Source organism: Hydra vulgaris, chromosome 10 (genome assembly GCF_038396675.1).
Source record: "Hydra vulgaris chromosome 10, alternate assembly HydraT2T_AEP".
Classification (NCBI taxonomy): Eukaryota; Metazoa; Cnidaria; class Hydrozoa; order Anthoathecata; family Hydridae; genus Hydra; species Hydra vulgaris.
In genome coordinates, this window is record NC_088929.1 from 31,215,849 (window position 1) to 31,238,837 (window position 22,989).

A 22,989-nucleotide genomic window follows, 5' to 3' on the forward strand; every position below is an offset into this window, starting at 1 on the left:
ATTTTATGAAAGCTTGTTGAATTTTATTTTGGTTGCTAAGGACAAAAATTTTTGAATTATGCAAAAGTTTCATATAAAAAAGTAAATAACTGGTTTCAAAGAGCCCAAAATTGCAAAGCAAAACCAAAAATTATAATTTTTGTTTGTGTTATCATTCAAATACATAAAATAGCGTTGTAGCATTAATGACAGTTTAGTTTATAAATTTGACGTTTTAAGAAAGTCTTTTAATTTAGGTAACTATGCAAAATGCACTATTGCTATGCAATATAGGTACCCATAGCAACTAAGTAAACAATCTAATAGTAGCATTAAATTCGTAGTATGAAATATACTTAAGCTAGTAGTTATGGGAAATCTGATTATTTTTTTAAAAGTTATTACTTTTGTCGAGCTAGTAATGTTTTTGGCCCACTGTGCGTTGCAAATTATAGCCACTATATTGACTAGCATGTTTAAAATACATTATAATGAAATGCAAGCATTGATATTTAAAAAGATAGTAATTATCTCAATCGGAAGTAATTGTCTTGTTGCATTTTTACCCTTATTGCCAAAATCTAAAACTCGCTTTATATTACCTATGTTTCAGATGGTACGCAAGTATCTTCCAAAGAAAAAGAAATCCTATAGTGATACCAACCTTCAATTGGCTATTCAAGCTGTTAAAGATGGTGATAAAGTATTAGCGGTAGCAAAAGCGTTTGGATAATCGAGATCAATTCTAAAAGATAAGATAAATGGACTTCGACAATCAAGCTCTGTGGAAGTAAAAACAGTGTTTACAAAGCAACAGAAACAAGCACTGGTAAACAGGCTTTTTTACATAGCAGATGGTGGTTTTCCATTGACAACAAAGCAATTGAGGTAAAATGCTTATTTATATGCCAAAAAATTACATTGTCTTAGATTACTTTAAAAATAGTTGCCTACTACATGGCATAAATCTCACTTAGTATCTCATGACTGGTTTCTGGTCTTTAATTTTTATATTTATTTACTTATTGAAAGTTTAAAGTTTAAACTAACAGTTACGTACTAAGTTTTTGTTTATATTTGAACAGTTAGCCATACTAGCTCGTGCTCAGTTGCCTGGAAAATGTTGCGCTGTGGTAATTGTAATTGTAGTTGATCAAATTTCGCTTTGAAGCAGTCGACACTAATAGCACTGAAAACTTTGTTAGGTAGTGGGTTTCATGGGTGAGCAACACCGCTGTTGAAGAAGTTGAAGCAATGAGATATTTGATAGCGATTTCACGATAAAAGTGCTGCTTTGTCAAGTAGTATTTGACTGTTGAAGCAAAGAAGAGAATCATAGCGTTGCGTTTTTTAGACAAATAAGCCGCCTTGCCTCTACCAGGGCCCGGTCAGTTATATAATGTATTTGAGCTTATGTATCGTGCTTAAAGTATTCAAAATGTCTACTTTATGCGCAGTAAAAAAAAAAAAAAAATTTTTGCTTAAATCCTTGATGGAATTGTTCAACTTTCAATTCAAAGCGTTGGTGAAACTTGCTGAAGTGACGCTTTTGATTTACGGTTAAGATAGGTATTGATTTTGATTAAATGTGGGCTTTCTCCTATTGTGTTTCAGTCTTACTTTAGTGAAATCTCGCACAAGTATCCTACTAAATTTTCAATTAACAACTTCATTGTACCAAAAACTAATTTAAAACTAGGTTCTTACCAAATTCAATATCGTGGGCCGTTTCTGTGGAAACATTTTTTAAAATTTATTACAAAAAAAAATAATATTCAAAACATCTCTTTGGAACAATTCAGGAAAGAATCTAAGAGTCTCTTATTGCAAAATGACCTTGATTTAAAATATCTCTTTTAAAATAAATAATATAAATTATCTAAAAAATAGTTATTGACACTACTTCTCTTTTGTTGCTGTTTTATTTATATTTAACTTTTGTTAATTTTTGATATATTGCATTATATTTCAACACTTATATTTATATTGTAACTAACGTGTAAAATGCTTATTATGTACTTTGCTACTTTTCTTTTTTTATATATAAGCTGACGATTTTTTTTCAATGTAAATGGGGCTCGATGATAAGACAGTTTATGTCTTCTGCTTGCTCCAGCTCTCTTATTTATTAACACGATTTATTTCATTGTAAATTTTAATATACGGCAAATATATATCAAAAAAAAAAAAAAAAAAAAAATGGTTAACTTGGTTAAGTAAGTTGATTGATAAATAATGAGTTTTAATTTGTTTTATATTTGATAATTTAAAAAGGATTTTGAAAAATTTTTTTATACTTTTTTATAAAAATTGGTAGCGCAATAGCCTCATAAACATGAGGTAGGGGTTCAATTTGGAATTAGGTACTCTGTGATAAGGTTGTAAGAACTTCTTGGGGCACCAAAAAAAAATTTAAGAATATTAAAACTTTTGTTTTAAATTTTTTTGCGGTTGCCAAACATGCTAAAATTTTGTTTATAACGGAGTGTTCCTTGGGAATTGATGTAACGGTCAATTGCGGACTTATTTTAATGTATTGAATAGAACAAAATTGCTTAGAATAAAAATACCTTAAATAGTATATTCAACAATAAAAAAAAAATCAGTTTAACAGTATTTAAACGTAAGAAAACAAATTTACAAGAAGCAGTGTTGTTATAAACACTCCAACGTCGAAACCGTAAGTAAAATACAACTAATTTGAATTCTTCTATAATTCTTAAAAAAAAGTGTTTTTCAAGAAAAACTTCCAATTTGTGTAAATGCGGAAATATAGAATTGAAACCTATGTTTATAAACTAATTATGAATTACAAAACATTTTTGGTGTTTCTAAAAAACGAGTTAAAAGAAACCTTCCGCTGCTCAAAACCGTGCTAAAGTTACTAAAATAGCAGCAGAAGAGGCAAAAAATAAACAGACTTTAGAAGATATGGAGTTTATAACCATAACACAGGCCGAAGAAAATGCTACTTCTCAGATTACTCCAATAAGTTAATTGTTTTTTATATCGCTTTTTGTTGTTTTCTGACTACATTAGCCATTATAATCGTTGTTGTTTTGCTAACTTTTTTCCTTAAGGATCTCTATAATAATAACCATGACTCCCAGTCAGTTTATGAAGGCCAAGAGAAACCCATAAGCTCTCCTTCTCTTTCAATATCACCTGCTGCACTCAATATGTGTAGTTCAAAGGACTGTGGATTAGAGGGGGCCTCAAACAATTTGCCTGAAGTTGAGATTAATGAATTTCATCGTGTCTCATCAGAGTCAGAAGGAGGAACTTCATCAAAAAAGGGAAAATGTGATGCTCAACCTGACTTTAAGAATTAATGCTAATCTCTTTTTTTTGTCAGTAGTTTTGAGTCAAAAGTTTAAGCCTTAACAAGACAAAATTATTTGGAAGCTCTGTACGTTTCCTGTAGAGCTCACTGTCTAAATTTGGCTGGTGTGCACGTGCAGGTACCAAAAAAAGTTTAAAACCACTTAACAACTTTGCGTAATTTCATTATTTTTTCAATGTATGAAACTAATATTGAACTTTGATGATAAATTATATATATATATATATATATATATATATATATATATATATATATATATATATATATATATATATATATATATATATATATATATATAGATATATATATATGACATGCTTTAATAAAAAACCTAAAGGAATTTACTTGCATACACATTAATTCAATTGCATACACATTAAGCGATCATTAAACAAACACACACAAATGCATTGAATTCAAATGAAAATAAATACATTTTAAACATTTAAATTTTTTAATAAATACATTTAAACAAAGCAATGTAAATATTTATATCAATATTTACATGGATATCCTTTGTTTTTAATCACCAAATGAAGTCTTCTATGCTTACTTTCAACCAACTTTGAACACTGATCTTTATTAGCTTCCAGACACCAAACTCGTCTGATTTCATCCTTCAAGGATTCTGTAGATGTGCATTTGGTTCTATCAAAATTATCTTTGATGTATTTTCACAAATTTTTAATCGGATTAAGATCCGGACTATTTCCAGGCCAAGGAAGAACTTCAGTTTTGATAAAGAACATCAAAATTCAATATTAGTTTTATACATTGAAAAAAAAATGAAATTACGCAAAATTGTTAAGTGGTTCTAAACTTTTTTCGGTACCTGTAGTTGAATAAGCCATTAAGATCAATGTATTAATTTAAAATGTCAAATCTCTGTACGTATTTTTTAGTGTAAGTTCTGCCAGATGGAAGATCCTTACTGAAGCGACGGAATTTCACTGCGTAGACTTTCAATGATATAATAAAGCTCTCGTACCGACGAGATTAAACCACTTGTCAAGAGGCCGAGAAAAATGTTGGCAGCTCTTAAACATGCCATGGAAAACCTGGATCTGACCAGTGAGCAGCTCATCCAAGCAAGCAAGAGCCTTGCAAGAGCCTTGCAAGAGCCAAGCAAGAGCCAAGCAAGCAAGACCAGTGAGCAGCTCATCCAAGCAAGCAAGAGCCTTTAAAATGTTTATCATCTTTTGACTTTGTATTGAAAATTATGTTTTGGTACAAAACCCTTACTGCTGTTAACGACGTTTGTCGTCTTCTACAATCTACAGCCATTACCATCGATGACAAGCTATGTTTAATTGGACAGCTGCTGGAAGATATTAAACAGATTAGGGGCTCTTGGTTTCAAATTTTCCAAGAGGCTGGAACTGCAGCCGGACCGCAAGGTTTCCAAACTGAACTCGCCACTAAAAGAAAGCGTAAGCTGAAGCGCTTTTATGACGAGACATCAAGCACAGCTCATTTTCACGACAGCCAAACGAAAGAACCTTTTTATTGTTGATTTGAGGCGACTGGATTGTTGTCAATATGTTTTCATTCACCTAAATATAAAGATAATGATGATCTTTCTGTTCAAAATAAAGCTGGCGAACTTGAACAGTTTTATCCGAGAAATGTGAACAAAGAAGGTCATATAAAAAGTTCGCCGTTTTAACAATGCCCGCAAAACAGTTTTCAAGTTTTAAGCTTGAACGTCTTTTTACGTACATTTGCACTATGCTTTGGATTTTCAACACTATTTCTGTGTCAGTTGAGGGCGAACGATTGTTTAGTATACTGATGATAGTAAAAAACTTTTTTTTCAACCAATTTAACGGGCCAGGATCGCGTTACTGATCTTTTGATTATTTTGATTGAAAAAGATTTGGCTAAAAAGGTGAGCTATGAAAGTGTCATCGATATTTGGCAACCAGAAAAGCTCAAAAAATTCATTTTTAGGCGCTTTATTTACCTTTCTCTAACATTTTGTTGATTGACTTGTCGTTTAATGGTTTCAAAACGAATATTTTGATTCGTATATAGGAGTGCCGTTCTCAATTTTTGACCCGGGCGCCATTGGCGTTCTCGAAGGTTCTGATGTAAAGTATCTTCCAACAAACATATTTTTATAACGTAATTAGTTTTAAATTTATAAACATTTCAATAAAATATTTTAGGTATGAACAAATGTAAATTAATTCAAAATTATTCCTTACTCATTAATGAAGACATCGCTTAAATTCTGCTGAAAAATAAAAAATTATTGTCCGAAAAAATTTCTGTAAAACTTGTGCAGTACCTAACTTAACATTTTAATGTTTTGATGAGGAATGAAACGCCATCTTAAAACTCATAATTAAGTTTAATGAATAAGCTTTTATTTATTAACAGCACACTGGATAAACTTAGAGTTTAATTCTATGACAGCAGTGTTGCAACTTAAAAAAATAACAGGCTCTCATACAGGTGTAAAGATATCAAAGTTTCTAAAAGACTCTTTAAATGAATGAAAATACCACCTAACAAAGTGTACTTTATCCTCTCATACAATGCTGCTAATATGAAATTAGCCATAAAAGAAGCTGGTTTAGAAAAAATTCTTTAAGTTGTGTAATCCACACTCTTCAGCTTTGTATAACCGAAATGTTTTTCAAACAGCAAACAATTGTAAATGATCTTATAGCTAAGTCTAAAAAAATTGTCACACACTTTTATCATTCTTCGTCTTTCATGGACATGCTATATGAAGTTCAACAACAGTTAAAGTTACCTCAACATTCACTTATACAAGATGTAATAACAACAAGGAACTCAACATTTTACATGCTAGAAAGGCTAGTTGAACAAAAAATCACACTAACATTTTTTATTAGAAATCAAAAGTGTAATGCCTCTAATCTTAATGAAGACTAATGGTTATTAGCTGAGACGCTTATCTTTAAAGCATTAAGTGAAAATAGGGCACCAGTTTCTCAAATTATTTCATTTATAGTTTCAATTGAAGTGTATATAGCTTATGTTTAAGAAAATGCAGGTGAGATAAAAACTATAATAGAAGAGTTGAAAAAAGTTGAAAAAAAATTTGAAAAGAGTTGAAAAAAATTTTATCACAAGGTTTTCCAGCTTTAAATATGACAAAAACTTGAACATGTCTACAGTTTTAGATCCAAGATTCAAACTTTAGATCCAAGATTCAAACTTTTTTAGATCCAAGATTCAAACTTGGTTATGTCGTATCAGATGAGGAGAAAGACATATAGAATCAAATATTCAAGAGCAATACATGAACATAAATAAAACTGATGTTACAGATTGCCTTTTAACTACCGACAACTTAACTCAATCAGATAATGAAACAAACACTTCATCTGAGTCAATCCAAAAACCTAGCTCTCCATTCAAAAAATTAAAAATAGCAGAAAACACATACAATTTTTATCAAGTTTGAAAAGCACCTCTTGAGACTGAATTAATAAAATCAACGAAAGTAACAAAACTGTAAAAAACTTTCAACTGAGGCACAAATTTATTAAGAGAAAAAGGAAAAAATGTAAGTTAAAATGATTTTTTTAATAAGAACTATGATTGTTCTTTTTATGTGTGTCTATAAAGTTTTTATGTGTGTCCATAAAGTTTATATGTGTATCTATAAAGTTTTTATGTGTGTCTATTAAGTTTTTATGTGTGTCTATAAAGTTTTTATGTGTGTCTATAAAGTTTTTATGTGTGTCTATAAAGTTTTTATGTGTGTCTATAAAGTTTTTATGTGTGTCTATAAAGTCTTTATGTATGTCTATAAAGTTTTATTTTAACTTCTTGGTTGCATAGTTAATATTCTTTGATTGTTTTATTGTTAAAAAAATTTACCATCCTCGTTATAATTTTTTTTATTCAATTTTTGTAATTACGTCAGAACGAAACAAGATCATCAAAAATTTATCACATCATCAATATTTTATGTTTATCTACTGCTAATTCCATGGGCTATATGAGATAACACATAAGCTGTTGTCATGCTATTTAAATTATGATAGTACTTGGTGAAGTTGCTTAAGATGATACGTTTTTAGACGCTCAAGATGAGATGCGGCTTTTTATTAAGAAAAGCGTGTTTTTTTAAAGTCCATGGAGCTTTATTTTGGTATTTTAAGAGCGAAAGTTTTTTCAAATAATAGTATCGCAAACTTTTTCAGAAATAGGAAAGATTTATTATTGTTTTTTTTTTATGGTTGAGATAATTACTTTTTAGTTAAGTATAGTCCTTACAGATACAATTTTATTTAATTTTTTTTTGTGTGATTATTTTTTGTTATTTTGAGTTTTTTTAAATTCCATTTAAAAAAGCTCATCTTAGGAAACTGGTTTCCTAAGATGATATATTTGGGTGTGTTGAAAATAACGCAATTTTTGGTATAAAGATTTTTTTTATAATGAACTGTTTATCAAAGTATCCATATTCGGAACTCCGTCTCGTCGGTTTTTCTCGGTTTTTCGGAGTTCGAGAGAAATCGAGAAACCTCAACGGAACTTCGACAAGGTTTATCGAAAATATCAATTTTTACTTGTAAAATAATTAAATTCTTATTTTATTTCTACGCTGCTTTTACAATAGTTCATGTTGTTTTCAAAATATAAGTGTTCTCTTTGTTCAATACCAACACTAATTTACATCACAAAGCAATTAGTAATGCACAGTGGGCCTAGTGGTGGTGGTTGAAAAAACCTCAAAAAAAAAAAGCTTATTATATTCAAAACCATATAATAAAACATTCTCGTACTTTTCTATTCTACTATTTCCAAAACTCTTTAATAGTATCTTTTTAATATTAGAAGTTTTTAAATCCACAAAAATCAGTTGTGGTATAATAAAATGTAATGCATAACAAAATATCTTTTTTTATCAAAAAAGCAAGAATTTTTTAATTTTTAAGCAAAGATTGTAAACAGTAACTTTTAAAATATTATGCGTGTGTGATATTAGTTAATGTATTTTAACTATCTAATAGTTTACCTTAACAAAAAAAAATTTTAAGTCAAGATCATTATTTATAATATATACAAAAACTGGTCGAGGTAACAACGAGGTAAGTTTTAAACATATAATTCATTTTTTTTTTACAATAATGTCGTATATCGTATGATCAAAATAACTTTGTCCACCATAAGTCTAATATTCGGCCCACTGTGCATTGTGGCGAAATTATGTAATAAAGTGTTATCACTGATAACAAATAATAATAATTAATGTTTCATTATACTTACCTATTAGAATAAATAACTTAATTAATAACTTAAAATGTGATAACTTATCATAATTAAAATAAAATATATATTCGGGATATATAAAGGATATATTGATTAATCTTAGGATGTACCATGAGTCCAACAGCGTGGGCTGATGCGGGGAATCGCTTTTGTTGTTGTCGCCTTGCGTACCTAGACAAGGGTCTGTGGTGGCGGTGGGGGATGGATGGAGTAACCAAAATATGATCACTAATGACTTTCTCTGATCGAATTTACTTTTATTTTAAATAATTATTTTATTCGCATTTTACCTTTTATCATTATTGCTTTTATCATTATTATCAGTTTTATCTAATTCCTGTCGCTGCTTTGGCGATCATGTCCCGTTATGAAGGGTCAGCGATGGGTCTTTGTTCCGATTGGTCTACGTCTTGAGGATATATTGGTTAATCTTAGGATGTACCATGAGTCCAACAGCGTGGGCTGATACGGGGAATCGGTTTCGTTGCTGTCGCCTTGTATACCTGGACAAGGATCTGTGATGGCGGTGGGGGAGGATGGAGTAACTAAAATATGATCACTGGTTACTTTTTTTGATCGAATCTATTTTAAATCAAGAAATTTATCCTTATTTTACCTTTTATCATTGTTGCGGTTTATCATCACCTAATTCCTGTGCTTTAGCGATTATGTCCCGTTATGAGGGGGTCAGCGATGGGTCTTTGTTCCGATTGGTCTACGTCTTGAGGATATATTGGTTAATCTTATGATGTACCATGAGTCCAACAGCGTGGGCTGATACGGGGAATCGGTTTCGTTGCTGTCGCCTTGTATATCTGGACAGGGGTCTGTGAGGGCGGTGGGGGAGGATGGAGTGACTAAATTATGATCACTGGTTACTTTCTCTGATCGAATAGACTTTTATTTTAAATTAATTAATTTATTCTTACTCTACCTCTTGTCATTGTTGCGGTTTATTTTCGTCTAACCCTTATTGCTGTTCTAATGATCGTGTCCCGTTATGAGGGGGCTGCACAGTGGGCCAGAATGCACTTTTACTGGACAAAATTCATAACTAATTTAATATTAGAGCTATATTCACTAAAATTAGTATGAGTACTAATATGATGTCTGCGCTTTTTATGAAGGTAATATTTTTTTATTTCGTTGCTATGGATACCTTTATTTTGCTTAGCAACAACCTACTTTTGTTATCTGCAGATATTTTATAAGTGCTATATTCACTAAATTTGGCATGAGTACCAATATGAGATCACACTTCTTACAAAAGTGATAATTTTTTAAATTTAGTTGTTATGGATACTTAAATTGCTTAGTTACCGGATACTTTCCTTAGTTACAAAGTGGTAAATTGATATTTGAATATCTTATCGGATTTTTGACCCACCTATATTGAATAAAAATTGAGTATTTAGGTAAATAATGTTTTAGGAATAATAAAAGCAAAAAATAGTGCAAGAAAACATTATCAATTTTAAATTACATCAAAAAATTATAAAACAATGATATCGTTTGAAGATTGTTTAAGTAATTGTAAAACATCTGAAGGAAATGCTTTATGATTTGTTTGGTGTGATGTTGATTTACGCAATGATGAAATAACAGGATCACTGGAAACTAGGAGTCTATTGATAAGATCAGTATTTGTTGCTTTTCTGGATGTTTTTCGGCTGAAATTTTCGCGATAAGATTTAAAGTCTTTATTTCTAGCCTCTTGAGTTTCCTCTGACATAAGTCCGATGGGTAATGTAAGGCTTTTAATTATGTCATGTCCATGTATCAATACTTTGTGAACTGATTGAGCCATGTAATACCATGGATAAAGGGACACATATAGTCTAAAAGTGTCAAAACAATAATCCTTGAACTTTAAGCAGTCTATTTCATATCCTGAAGAGAGCGTTACCAAGATAATGTAAAATCTGAATATAAGGTTTTGGTCAATACCCAGAATTTCAGCTGTTTGTTCATATGCTGCAAAAGCACGCCTTGAGGTATTGCCATCATTACTTGTTCCAGAACCACCACTTTTAGGGAAATCAACAACAAGTCCAATTTTGTTCATAAAATCAGTCTGAATCTTTTGTTTAGCTACAGATGCCTTTTCTTTGTGTTCTTTAGATCTTGCTTGCCACTTTCTTGTTTCTTTTTTATATGCAATGTGCAATAACATCTCAAAAAATCGAATCCATGCATGAAGACTGGAAAGACCATATCTGAACTCTCTGTTAGTATAATCTATATTAAGAATATCAAGACTATTCACATTTTTTGGAGAGACACCACACACTGAACAGCATTGGTATGAGTTATTTTTTTCAGATAATATTGTTTGAACCTTCCCATCAATCATTGTAAGTTCAATAATACAATTCACTTCAATAGAAGATCCGCAAACCTCTAATAAAATCATACCCAAGCTTTCTATCTCACTTTTAATGTACTGATCTTCTTCAATCACAGATTCCTTGGATTCCATTTTGTATGCAAATCTTATGGGTCTACAATAGGCTGTGGAGGACGACTTTTGATTTCTCCAAATAGGCACCTTTTCGTTGCTGTTGTTAAATCCAGTCAAATCCAATGGGACAAGACAAGTAATAAATAATGATTCTTCACGCTTTAAATCTCTGCTAATGTCGGGTTCTGATAAAACTTGTTTATAAATGCTTTGGCCAGTAGCACCATCAAAACCAGCCTTACACGTTTGTGTCATTGTTTTTATTGCTTTGTCGTTCAATATCAAGTGCCTTAGCACAGGTTCCTGAACTGCACAGATTCTTTGCAAAGTATGAGTCATTAAATCTTTTAAAGGAACTGAAGCTGAATAGTCCTCCACTGTTATGTTTGCAGGATAACATTTCAATTTTGCATCTCTGACATCATTGTAAGCGGGGTAGATGTTATATTCTTTCTCCAAGGCTCCGCTTCTAATCAATTGATAGGAAGCTTTTGTCAGACTTGCATCAATTATTAAAGCCAGTGCTTCGTCTGCTGAATATTTAGTTGCTTTATCTGTATTTGATATATTTAAAACATTCTTGGCAGCAATAACAACAGATTCATCTCTAAATTTTTTATTAGCAGCAAAAAATAACTCATTGGATGAATGAGATTCAATTAAACAAGATACACGCCGTTTTTTAGTTTTATTAGAACTATTATCAAATGCAACTGGTTTTCGACCACGTCTACTTGCAGTTGGTTCATTGCCTTTTTTTCTGACAATTAAATATTCATTAAGCCAGTTCACAAACTTCTTTTCAAAATTTTTCACAGTATAGTTTGCAGATTTCCACTTTTTTTTATACAAGTAAACAAATCGTTGAACAGCATGTCTAAAATCAACGTCTTTAAAATCAGCAAATTTTGGCTGAATAAATTTTAATATATCTTCAGTAATATTTTGTTTTGAAATACTAAGATTGTTTTTTTGGAGAAAATTATGAATGTCTAAGTTTAACAAAACCATATCTAAATAATTATTGTAACAAGTATTTTGTATTTAAAAGTAAAATGTTATAATATATATGCCGCCTGGACTACTAATACTTGTTAGTAATTAAGTTACTACAAGTGTTAGTAATTAAAATTAAAAGTAATTAAATTACTGTCAGTGTTAGTAATTAAATTACTAACAACTACCGAAAATATGTTGTTGCTATGTTATGCAAAGTAAGGTATCCATAGTAACCAAAAAAAGTTAACCTCATAAGAATTCTGAATCTCATTTTAATACATACCCCCAATATTGTGTATTTAGCGCAAGTAAAATACTGTTAAAACAACGTTAATGTAAAAATGAGTTGTTGCTATGCAAAATTTAGTAACTTAGCAACCAAGTTAAAACATACATAAAATCTGAACGGGGATTTAAGGGGACAAGCAATCAATTAAAACTCGATTGAAACATCATATAGCTCAAATAAATATAAGACAACACATGGCAAATTGTGGTAATTATTAGTTATTGTGCGGCAAAAAATAAGTTTCTTAAGAAATTTTTTTTTAAATCTGTGATTTTCAAAGTATAACTGAGATAACATGCTATAACAAATTTATTTCACACATTGGTTTTTCTTATCTCTAAATACTCTAGAATAACATGTACTAATTTTTTGTTTCAAAAACGTAGATGTAATTGAAATATAACACAACGTTGATGTCACCGTTAATTACTTATTTATAATTTTTTTATTTTTTTATTTTATCTCAATATTCAAATGCTTAGAGTCCTGGTAACTAAGGGATTTAATATAAATAAATTATCAATAGATTTCTCCTAATATATGTAGATACTAAAATTAAATAGGTTTTCAAGATTAGACAACTAAAATTTTTCCCATTTTGTCCACCTACTGGCCCACTGTGGGCTGGCGATGGAGCTTTGTTCCGATAGGTCTACGTCTTGAGGATGTATTGGTTAATCTTAGGATGTACAATGAGTCCAACAGCGTGGCTGATGCGGGGAATTGCTTTCGCTGGTGTCGCCTTGCGTACCTGGACAGGGGTCGGTGGGTGCGGCGGGGCAGGATGGAGTAACTAAAATATGATTATTCTATAACTTATTTGGTCAACTCAACATTGATTATGTAATTGTATAATTAAAAGTATTTAGCAATTTTCAGCAATCCTAAGCCATATCCTTTGTCTCAATTCACTTTCTATCATTATGACTAGATCTTTATATTTAGAGTTCTATAATAAAAGATACAACTCTGACAAACAATGCCGGGGCTGAGATAAAAAACGATATACAAACGATTCGGAGAAAAGGACGACCTGGAAAGCAACACCGTAACAGGATAAAGATATCGATATATAACCAAGTGAAAAAAGATACAGAAACGGATGCTAAAGATGTCAAAGTCCTCATAAATAATGAGTTGATTACAAAAGGTACGTGAACGAGAACGGTATAAAAACAAAATTTGAAGAAACAATAGCATTTCTTACGGAAAATGCGTAGAGTTACTCCCTATTGAGGATGATTCTGACATTGATAATGTTTAAATAACCTTTTCTAATACACATGTCTTATAAATCACAGCCTTATGTAGTTTGAGTGTCACACTATAACATATCCTTTCCCCCTCCTCTTAAGTAGTGGAACACAATTAGCTTCGACTGCGAATCAATAGCGAAGCAGTAGCGAACCCACTTCCATTTCCACTGAGTGGGAATGGACACGAAGCATAGGCAACAACTTCTTTAGACTTGAATTTCTTACCCTAGGCTCTATGGACATTTTGTGGATACAACTCTTTGCACCCTTGCATAACTCTCAATTGACTATTCCGGGACGAACCACACGTGCAATTCCATTCCACAAAGAAGCCTTCATGCAATTAATCAAGTTCAAACAACTAGAACACAACACTGGCAACGCCAGATGAGGAGCATGGTCAACAACTTCTTTGGACATAAAGGACATAAAAGACTGAATAATCACCCTATACTCTTTGTAGCCTATTAGAAACCATCTTTTTGTACATCATCTGAAATTTTGATTTAATTTTTGAGGATGAACCGCACTAACAATTCCATACAACAAAAAACCTTACATACGGTTAATCAAATGTATACCAATATAACACAGCACTGACACCGCCATCGACTACGACCATTACGACAATAGTCTATATTAATTATAAAATTTAAACTTAAACGGTATCAACTAGAAATTATAAACTTGTCGTAAAAAATTACAAACTTGTCGTAAAAATAATTATTACATTATAACGGTATTACACATAATTTATAGTCTGGGCAAAAAACGAATATTTCCACTAAAACGATATACTATTAATTTTTTATGTTTTGTATTTTCCGATGAAACGTCAACTGAATTATCACCCTAGAAACGTCAAAACACAATAATCAAAAACAATCCACAGAACACTGAAAGGACACTTACCGTACACAGATCTGAACACTGAATGATACTCTCCTCCAAACTTCACTTCTCAACACTGGACACTTGCCCTAATATGGTAATTTACCTAGCACTCCCTAGCTTTCAGCGGTGGACTTTGCTCCGTCGAGTCCACGTCTTGAGGATGTATTGTTGAATCTTAGGATGTACCATGAGTCTGTCAACGTTGGCTTATGCGGGGAATCGCCTTTGCTGTTGTCGCCGTGCGTACCTGGGCAAGGGTCTGATGGCTCGTTGGGGAGGTTAGATTAACTAAAATATGGTCACTGGTCAACTTCTCTGGTTAACCCAACATTTACTATATATCCATAAAATTAAAATTCTCTAGCAATTTATTGATTGCCATAATTTCTATCTAATTTGATTTCTCTATATCCATTAAAACGAAAATTATTCAGCAACTTTTACAGCTTCCACGGCGATACAATAGCAAAACAAATTTTATAGTGGCATCAACTATCAATTGTGAACTGTTTAAAAAATAATTATTCCGTTAATACGGTAGTAACCATAAACTCCGATCTCGGTGTAAAACGAATACTTCCACTAAAACGATAAACCATTAATAATAAGAACTATAACTATAATAAATAAAAATAATAAGTATATTGATATTATGAATATTAATAATTATAATCCTAATAATCGCAATAATAGTACCTTTAACTATAATCGGAATATTCAGAAGTACGACTACACAGAATAAGGTTTGACATAGGGACACATAACCCCCGCTTCCCCCCCCCCCTTCTCTCTTAGGAATCTTCTAGAACATTTGTCTGAAGAATATTCTGGAATAATAATTCCCTTGGAGACAATCGATTATAACGCCTGCCTCGAAAATAAAGCCACAAACAAAAAATAATTCCCATGAAAATAAGCATGAAAAACACACCTGGAGAATTACTCAACATTTCTGCGGTCGCTTACAAAGCTATGATGCTTAATAGAACAATAGACCATTAAAAGTTTACAACAAGATAACGATAGAATCGAAATAAACAAAATATTTAACGTTTATATGTGCGCACGTTTCATGCTCTTTAGATATCTGTTCACAAGCAACAAGAGTACAACCGTAGCATAATTTTGCATACATCGTGTTTTTTTAAAAAATTTTCACAAACGTAATTTATCCCTTGATTATTTTTTGTTTTATTGTGACCTTCTACTCACCACAACACCCAGCAGAATGGTAAGATAAATATGTTCTATAATAAATTCTTGGGTATATTGAACCTCACCATCACCACCACAACATAACTGACCACCTTTTATTCTCACGTATGACTAGCCTACACTATTATAACTCACCAATAAAATTACCCCATACCATCCCCGGGCGTTATACACACTTAGAATGTATTATAGGATCCATGCACGCCTGAAGACATTTTCATTACGCCAAATAAATTCACCAAACGAAGGAAAACCGAGGTATATGACATACTGAAAGAGGTTGAATCTAGCCAACTCAAAAAAGAAGAAGAAACCACACAAAAGAAGGGCAATGTGGAATTAAATGACGGACGAAGCGATAACCAAGTGCCAGAAACGGCTTTAGTACTTTAACTTCTTCGAAACAAGCTTAGACATTCCGACATGGCCCTGATGAGATGAAGGTTTGTCACGTACCACAACTTTCGATCACTGTGATGATCTCAACCCCGAACTCCGCGCGCGCAGCACCATCCCCGATATATACATTTCAATGTTACTATTATTTTACTAATGTTTGAATACGACTATTATTTGACTAATGTCTGACTAATATATTTTTATTTTGTACCACTATTGTTTTACTAATATTTATTATCCTGGTATGATAACCACCATTATTACTCAAGCCCTTAGCATGTGTATCGAACATATATTATATAATACATGCGTATATGTATGTGATGTGTATATGTATATATATGTGTGTATATGTGCATGTATATATGTGTGTATGCGTATGTGTATGTATGGTATTTTAGATACACCTATATCCCTCGTATCACGCTTATCAAACATATTATATTTTATATATATAATATTCTAGATACACCCATATCCCTCGTATCACGCGGATCGAAAATATATTATATATTCTATATTTTATATATATAATATTATAGATACGCATATATCCCTCGTATCACGCGTATCGAACGTGTACTGTATACTGTATATATAATATTGTGGATACTCACCCCCCCCCCCCCCATAAAAAATAATATGAATTGATTGGACTAACCAATATTCATCTCATGACCACGATTTGAACCACCCCGACTTGAAAGAGATATAGACCCCTCATATTATCCCATGAGGGGGCCACTAGTTCTTAGACCTCATAGCCCTATCTTTCAGAATCCCCGCAAATAACTACATAATAATGTATCCTCCCTGACTGAAACAAAAAGTATCAAGTATCACACTAGGAACACCCACATTTCCACTAAAACAATAATAATTTTAAAATATAAACCAAAAATTGAAAAAACGAATATTTCCACCAAAACGGTACTAATTATAAACCAAAAATTGAAAAAACAAATACTCCCACTAAAACAGTATTATTTATAAACTAAAAACTGGCGGGTAACAAATGTCTCCTCGAAAAACGAGAATAACTACAAACTATTATAAACTAAAAATGATTTAAATATAATTATTAACTAAAAAGTGAAAAAAGAAATATTTCCTCCAAAACGGTAATAATTATATACTAAAAATTAAAAAAACGAATGTTTCAACTAAAACGGAATTAATTATAAATAAATAAATTTATATTATTTATAAAGCTTAAACTAGGATAAAACAAAGGTTTAAACGATATCAACTATAAACTATAGACTAAAATATACAGTAACCATAACTTAGAATCTCCAGAAAAAATGAATATTTCCACTATAAAAATTAACTACTAATTGTAACGCATTTATTTTCCGGTAACGTTAACTAAATAATCACCACAGAAACGTCAAAACACAATAATCAAAACAACGTACAGAACACTTGAAGGACTTTTACCGCACACAATACTGGACACTGAATCATATTCCCGCTCTGAAATTCACTTCTCAATACTGGACACCTGTCCGAATATGGTAATTTACCTTGCACTCTCCAGCACTTATGTAAAATATCTCTTCTCTTCCCTCAAAACTACAACGGCCTGATGTGTTCCAAATAAGTGGTGGAACTTTAATAGCTTCCGCTGCAAAACAATAGCAAACTATACTACTACAGCAAACAGTTCAGGAGTCTGGAGTCATAGCATGTCATGACATGAGCAATCAGCTGACAGGTGACACCACACAGGCAGAATTTCGTTGACAAGTGCTATTTTGCAGCGGACAAAACAAGTGTAACTTTTTTGGTTTGTTTCATTTTCTTAAGTCTGGTCCGTGTCAACGTCACGGAAGTTTTTTAATAATTAAAGGAAGTATCCAGAAGTTTCCAGAAGCATGCAGAAGCATCCAGAAGTTTCCAGAAGAAGCATCTGGAAGCATTCAGTAGCATCCAGAAATATCCAGAAACATTCAGAAGCATCCAGAAGCATCGAAAAGAAGCATCTAGAATCTTCCAGAATAGGTTCACACAGGTTTATTTTACTATATAAGAGACATGTAAATCGACATGAAATTCAGTTAGAATATGGAAGTCAATCAGTCAGTATTATCAAGACAGTTTATCGAAGTGAGTTTTATCAAAGTGTTTTATCGAAGAACATCAATACAAGAAGTGAAATACAACAAGTGTTTCATTACATCAATACAGTCCACATCCAACCAAGACGTTGTGTTCCACAGAGCATTATTGTATCATCACAAGGTAAATGTAACACGGTAAGCCTTGAGAAGCGTGATTATTTATTTTTATTATTTTTATGACTTCAAGTGCAAAAATGGCTCCCGACAGTCTTGGATTGTAACTAAGAAAGAAAATTATTGGCGATTACGTAAGTGGAATGTCACAAAAAAGTATTTGTGATAAATATCGCGTAAAAAAATGGACCTTATCAAGACTATGTTCCAAATATCGTTCTACGGGGAAGTTGGCAGCAGATAACAAAGGTGGAAGACCGCGTTCCACCACTTCTAGAGAGGATTCTATGATCGTCAGATCCGTCAAGAAGGATCCCTGGATATCATCAGTCGAGATACAAAAGCAACTAGATCTGCATGTATCGGACCAAACAATCAGACGACGTGCTGTTGAAGCCGGATTGTTTTCTCGACGCCCTGCAAAAAAACCGCTGATTTCACTAAAAAACCAGAAGAAAAGACTCCTGTTTGCTACATCTCATATTGACCGGAATGTGCAGAAATGGCGAACTGTCATGTTCAGTGATGAATCGAAGTTCAACATCATTGGGAGCAACAGCATTTGCCGTGTACGTTGACCGGCCGTAGAAACGCCTCGATTTACGTTACTGCCATAAGACCGTGAAGCATGGTGGAGGCAATGTAATGGTCTGGGGGTGTTTTTCTGCTAACGGTATAGGTTCAATACATCGAAACGATGGAATAATGGACCGTTTTATGTATAAAAATATCCTGAAAGATGTTATGTTACCTCATGCTGAATGGAATATGCCAATAAAATGGGTTTTTCAGCAAGACAACGATCCGAAACACACTGCAAAATTAGTCAAGCAGTGGTTTCAAGACAGCCACCTATCGGTGATGGATTGGCCGTCTCAATCACCGGATCTCAACCCTATCGAGAACCTGTGAGAGATCGTCAACCGCAGAATTAATCGTGAAGGTGTTCGTAATAAGGATCAACTGTTTGAACAAATCCAAAAGGCCTGGGCAGCGATTCCACAAAGTTTCATTGATCACCTGATCGAATCTATGCCTCAAAGATGCAAGGCTGTGATCGACAACAAAGGATTCGCCACGAAATATTGATAGTGAAATATAGCTTGGTCAACATTTTTTCGAGTTGCACTTGTTTTGTCCAGAAGGAAATCAACTTTTTTTAATTCTTTTGATTAATTTATTAATTTTCGTGTACAAATAATGAACTTTGTGATGAATAAAACTTGAAGAACTTTGTCTCTAAACAGTTACATAGTTATTTCTCTAAATTGAAAAAATGCAGCACTTTTATATAAAGAAACTAAATTAGCATTATTTGGTTGCACTCGTTTTGTCCGATACTATATATATATATATATATATATATATATATATATATATATATATATATATATATATATATATATATATATATAATATATATATATATATATATATATATATATATATATATATATATATATATATATATTCATTTTATATATATATATATATATATATTCATTTTATATATATATTTTATTTATAATATTTTTTTGTTTATGTATGTAAAATTATTTCATATATGTAATAAAAAAAATTAAACTACCATTCTCAATTATGAGTAACAAAGATGCAAGTATAGTTACAATGAAATGATCATAACCTAAAACAAAGTAAGTTTAGATTTGAATCATTTCATGAATAAATCTTTTAATAAATGTATAAAACTATTTCTAGATTATTTCTACTCCAGGTAGCAATTTCTTTACATTGTTTATACAAGTAGAACATCTAGTAGAAATAAATGTGCATGCATAATATTTTTTTTTAGCTTAACTGGAAGACTTTATTCAGTAGTAACAATAATCGATTATAATAAAAATTAAGAAAGCGATAGTACGCTAATTAAAAAAATACGAAAACATTAATTTCACCTTATAAAGAATGGAAATCATAAATATTGACAAACCTAAATCTTGACTAAAGAACTAAAGAGATAAAGTGATTCAGAGTTTTTAAGTTCTAAACCTCAAGAATCAGGTTGTTTTTTTAAATTTAGCTCATATATGCAAGCTTTTTAATAATTTTTCAAAATTGGTGTTATTTAACATTCTTAACTAAATAGTTCAATGTAAGTCTATATAAAAAATTGGAGTGTGCAATCTTTTGTATTTGGTTTTAAATACCAATTTTCGAACGATAAGTGAATATATCACAATTGTTTGCACATTAGAGAAGCAAGTCCTGATATTACATTGCAAAAATCTTCTAAATGTAAGTTCATCTGTTTTTATTTTAAATTTTAGTTTAAAAATGTGTATGTATTTTTAACAAGTTAAAAAAAGACTTCCAGAGAAGCATCGCTTCAGTTTATTGTTATGATGAACTGCCATCAAGTTTTAAACCTATTAGTAGAACACGTATGTTTATAAATGTTGTCTTTTTATTTTTCAAAAGATGTTATGGTATTTAATTCAATTTTTAGTTTTCTACAACAGCTTTTTATTAATATTTTACTCTGTTCTAAATTTTATCCAAAATATTAATAGCTTCTGCTAATAATATTTTGGATAAAATTATGTAAAAATATGTTATAGCATTGTTTAAGAAAGGAGGAACTTATGGAAAGAAATCATTTAAAAAAAACTTTATTCTGTAGAGTAATCATACGTAATTTTTAAATAAATGTGGTGTGCATGTCGTTTATATTGTTCTTTTTAAATAAACATGGTGTGCATGTCGTTTATATTGTTCCTTTTAAATAAATGTGGTGTACATGTCGTTTATATTGTTCCTTTTAAATAAATGTGGTGTGCATGTCGTTTATATAGTTCCTTTTAAATAAATGTGGTGTGGATGTCGTTTATATTGTTCTTTTTAAATAAATGTGGTGTTGATGTCGTTTATATTGTTCTTTTTAAATAAATGTGGTGTTGATGTCGTTTATATTGTTCTTTTTAAATAAATGTTGTATGCATGTCGTTTATATTGTTCCTTTTAAATAAATGTGGTGTGCATGTCGTTTATATTGTTCTTTTTAAATAAATGTGGTGTGCATGTCGTTTATATTGTTCCTTTTAAATAGATGTGGCGTGCATGTCGTTTATATTGTTCCTTTTAAATAAATGTGGCGTGCATGTCGTTTATATTGTTCCTTTTAAATAAATGTGGCGTGCATGTCGTTTATATTGTTCCTTTTAAATAAATGTGGTGTGCATGTCGTTTATATTGTTCCTTTTAAATAAGTGTGGTGTGCATGTCGTTTATATTGTTCCTTTTAAATAAATGTGGCGTGCATGTCGTTTATATTGTTCCTTTTAAATAAATGTGGCGTGCATGTCGTTTATATTGTTCCTTTTAAATAAATGTGGTGTGCATGTCGTTTATATTGTTCCTTTTAAATAAGTGTGGTGTGCATGTCGTTTATATTGTTCCTTTTAAATAAATGTGGCGTGCATGTCGTTTATATTGTTCCTTTTAAATAAATGTGGCGTGCATGTCGTTTATATTGTTCCTTTTAAATAAATGTGGTGTGCATGTCGTTTATATTGTTCCTTTTAAATAAGTGTGGCGTGCATGTCGTTTATATTGTTCCTTTTAAATAAATGTGGTGTGCATGTCGTTTATATTGTTCCTTTTAAATAAGTGTGGTGTGCATGTCGTTTATATTGTTCTTTTTAAATAAATGTGGTGTGCATGTCGTTTATATTGTTCCTTTTAAATAAATGTGGTGTGCATGTCGTTTCTATTGTTCCTTTTAAATAAGTGTGGTGTGCATGTCGTTTATATTGTTCCTTTTAAATAAATGTGGTGTGGATGTCGTTTATATTGTTCTTTTTAAATAAATGTGGTGTTGATGTCGTTTATATTGTTCCTTTTAAATAAGTGTGGTGTGCATGTCGTTTCTATTGTTCCTTTTAAATAAATGTGGTGTGCATGTCGTTTCTATTGTTCCTTTTAAATAAGTGTGGTGTGCATGTCGTTTATGTTGTTCCTTTTAAATAAATGTGGTGTGGATGTCGTTTATATTGTTCTTTTTAAATAAATGTGGTGTTGATGTCGTTTATATTGTTCCTTTTAAATAAGTGTGGTGTGCATGTCGTACATATTGTTCCTATTTTTTATTATTGTTTACATTTTGTTGCATTTTTTTACATGCAATGAATGAAAGATTTATATGGTATTTTTCTTTTTAGGAACATTAGTGTCACATACAGCAAAATACGATTTGGTCGGTAAGTTGATAGGCGATCGCTTGAAGAGAACTCTAATAGAATAGCATAAAAGTGATTTTATTATGTTTTTGTATGCTTAAATTGTAAATAAACGCAAAATGTTTAAAGTTTTAGTTATTTATCCAGATCTAGGCTGTTAGACCTAAGTTTTCATTTGTAAAAAGGTTTTATTTTCTGTATAACATAAGTTATTTACTTAAATAACTTATACGTAAAAAAAGGTTTTTAGGAACAACGTTAAACACGATAAAACGTTTCATTTAGACTTAATAAAAACCAATAAAAAACGTTTTTATAAAATCGTCCGTTCACCGCTTCATATAAACGTTTAAAAAACAATTAAAAAACGTTTTTGTAGGACCCTTAAAAAACGTTCACAAAACGTTTTTAAAAAAACGTCCGGTCACCGTTTCATATGGACGTTTAAAAAACCAATAAAAAAAC

General features: G+C 31.3%; 1 long non-coding RNA gene across 1 annotated transcript; it reads left to right on the forward strand.

Moving 5' to 3' along the window:
* Window positions 1-20,358: 20,358 nt before the first annotated feature.
* On the forward strand, window positions 20,359-22,652 carry LOC136085911 (uncharacterized). Its single transcript, XR_010641259.1, has 2 exons — window positions 20,359-20,584; window positions 22,507-22,652. It is a non-coding gene; the product is annotated as an uncharacterized LOC136085911 (long non-coding RNA).
* The last annotated feature ends 337 nt before the right edge of the window (window positions 22,653-22,989 follow it).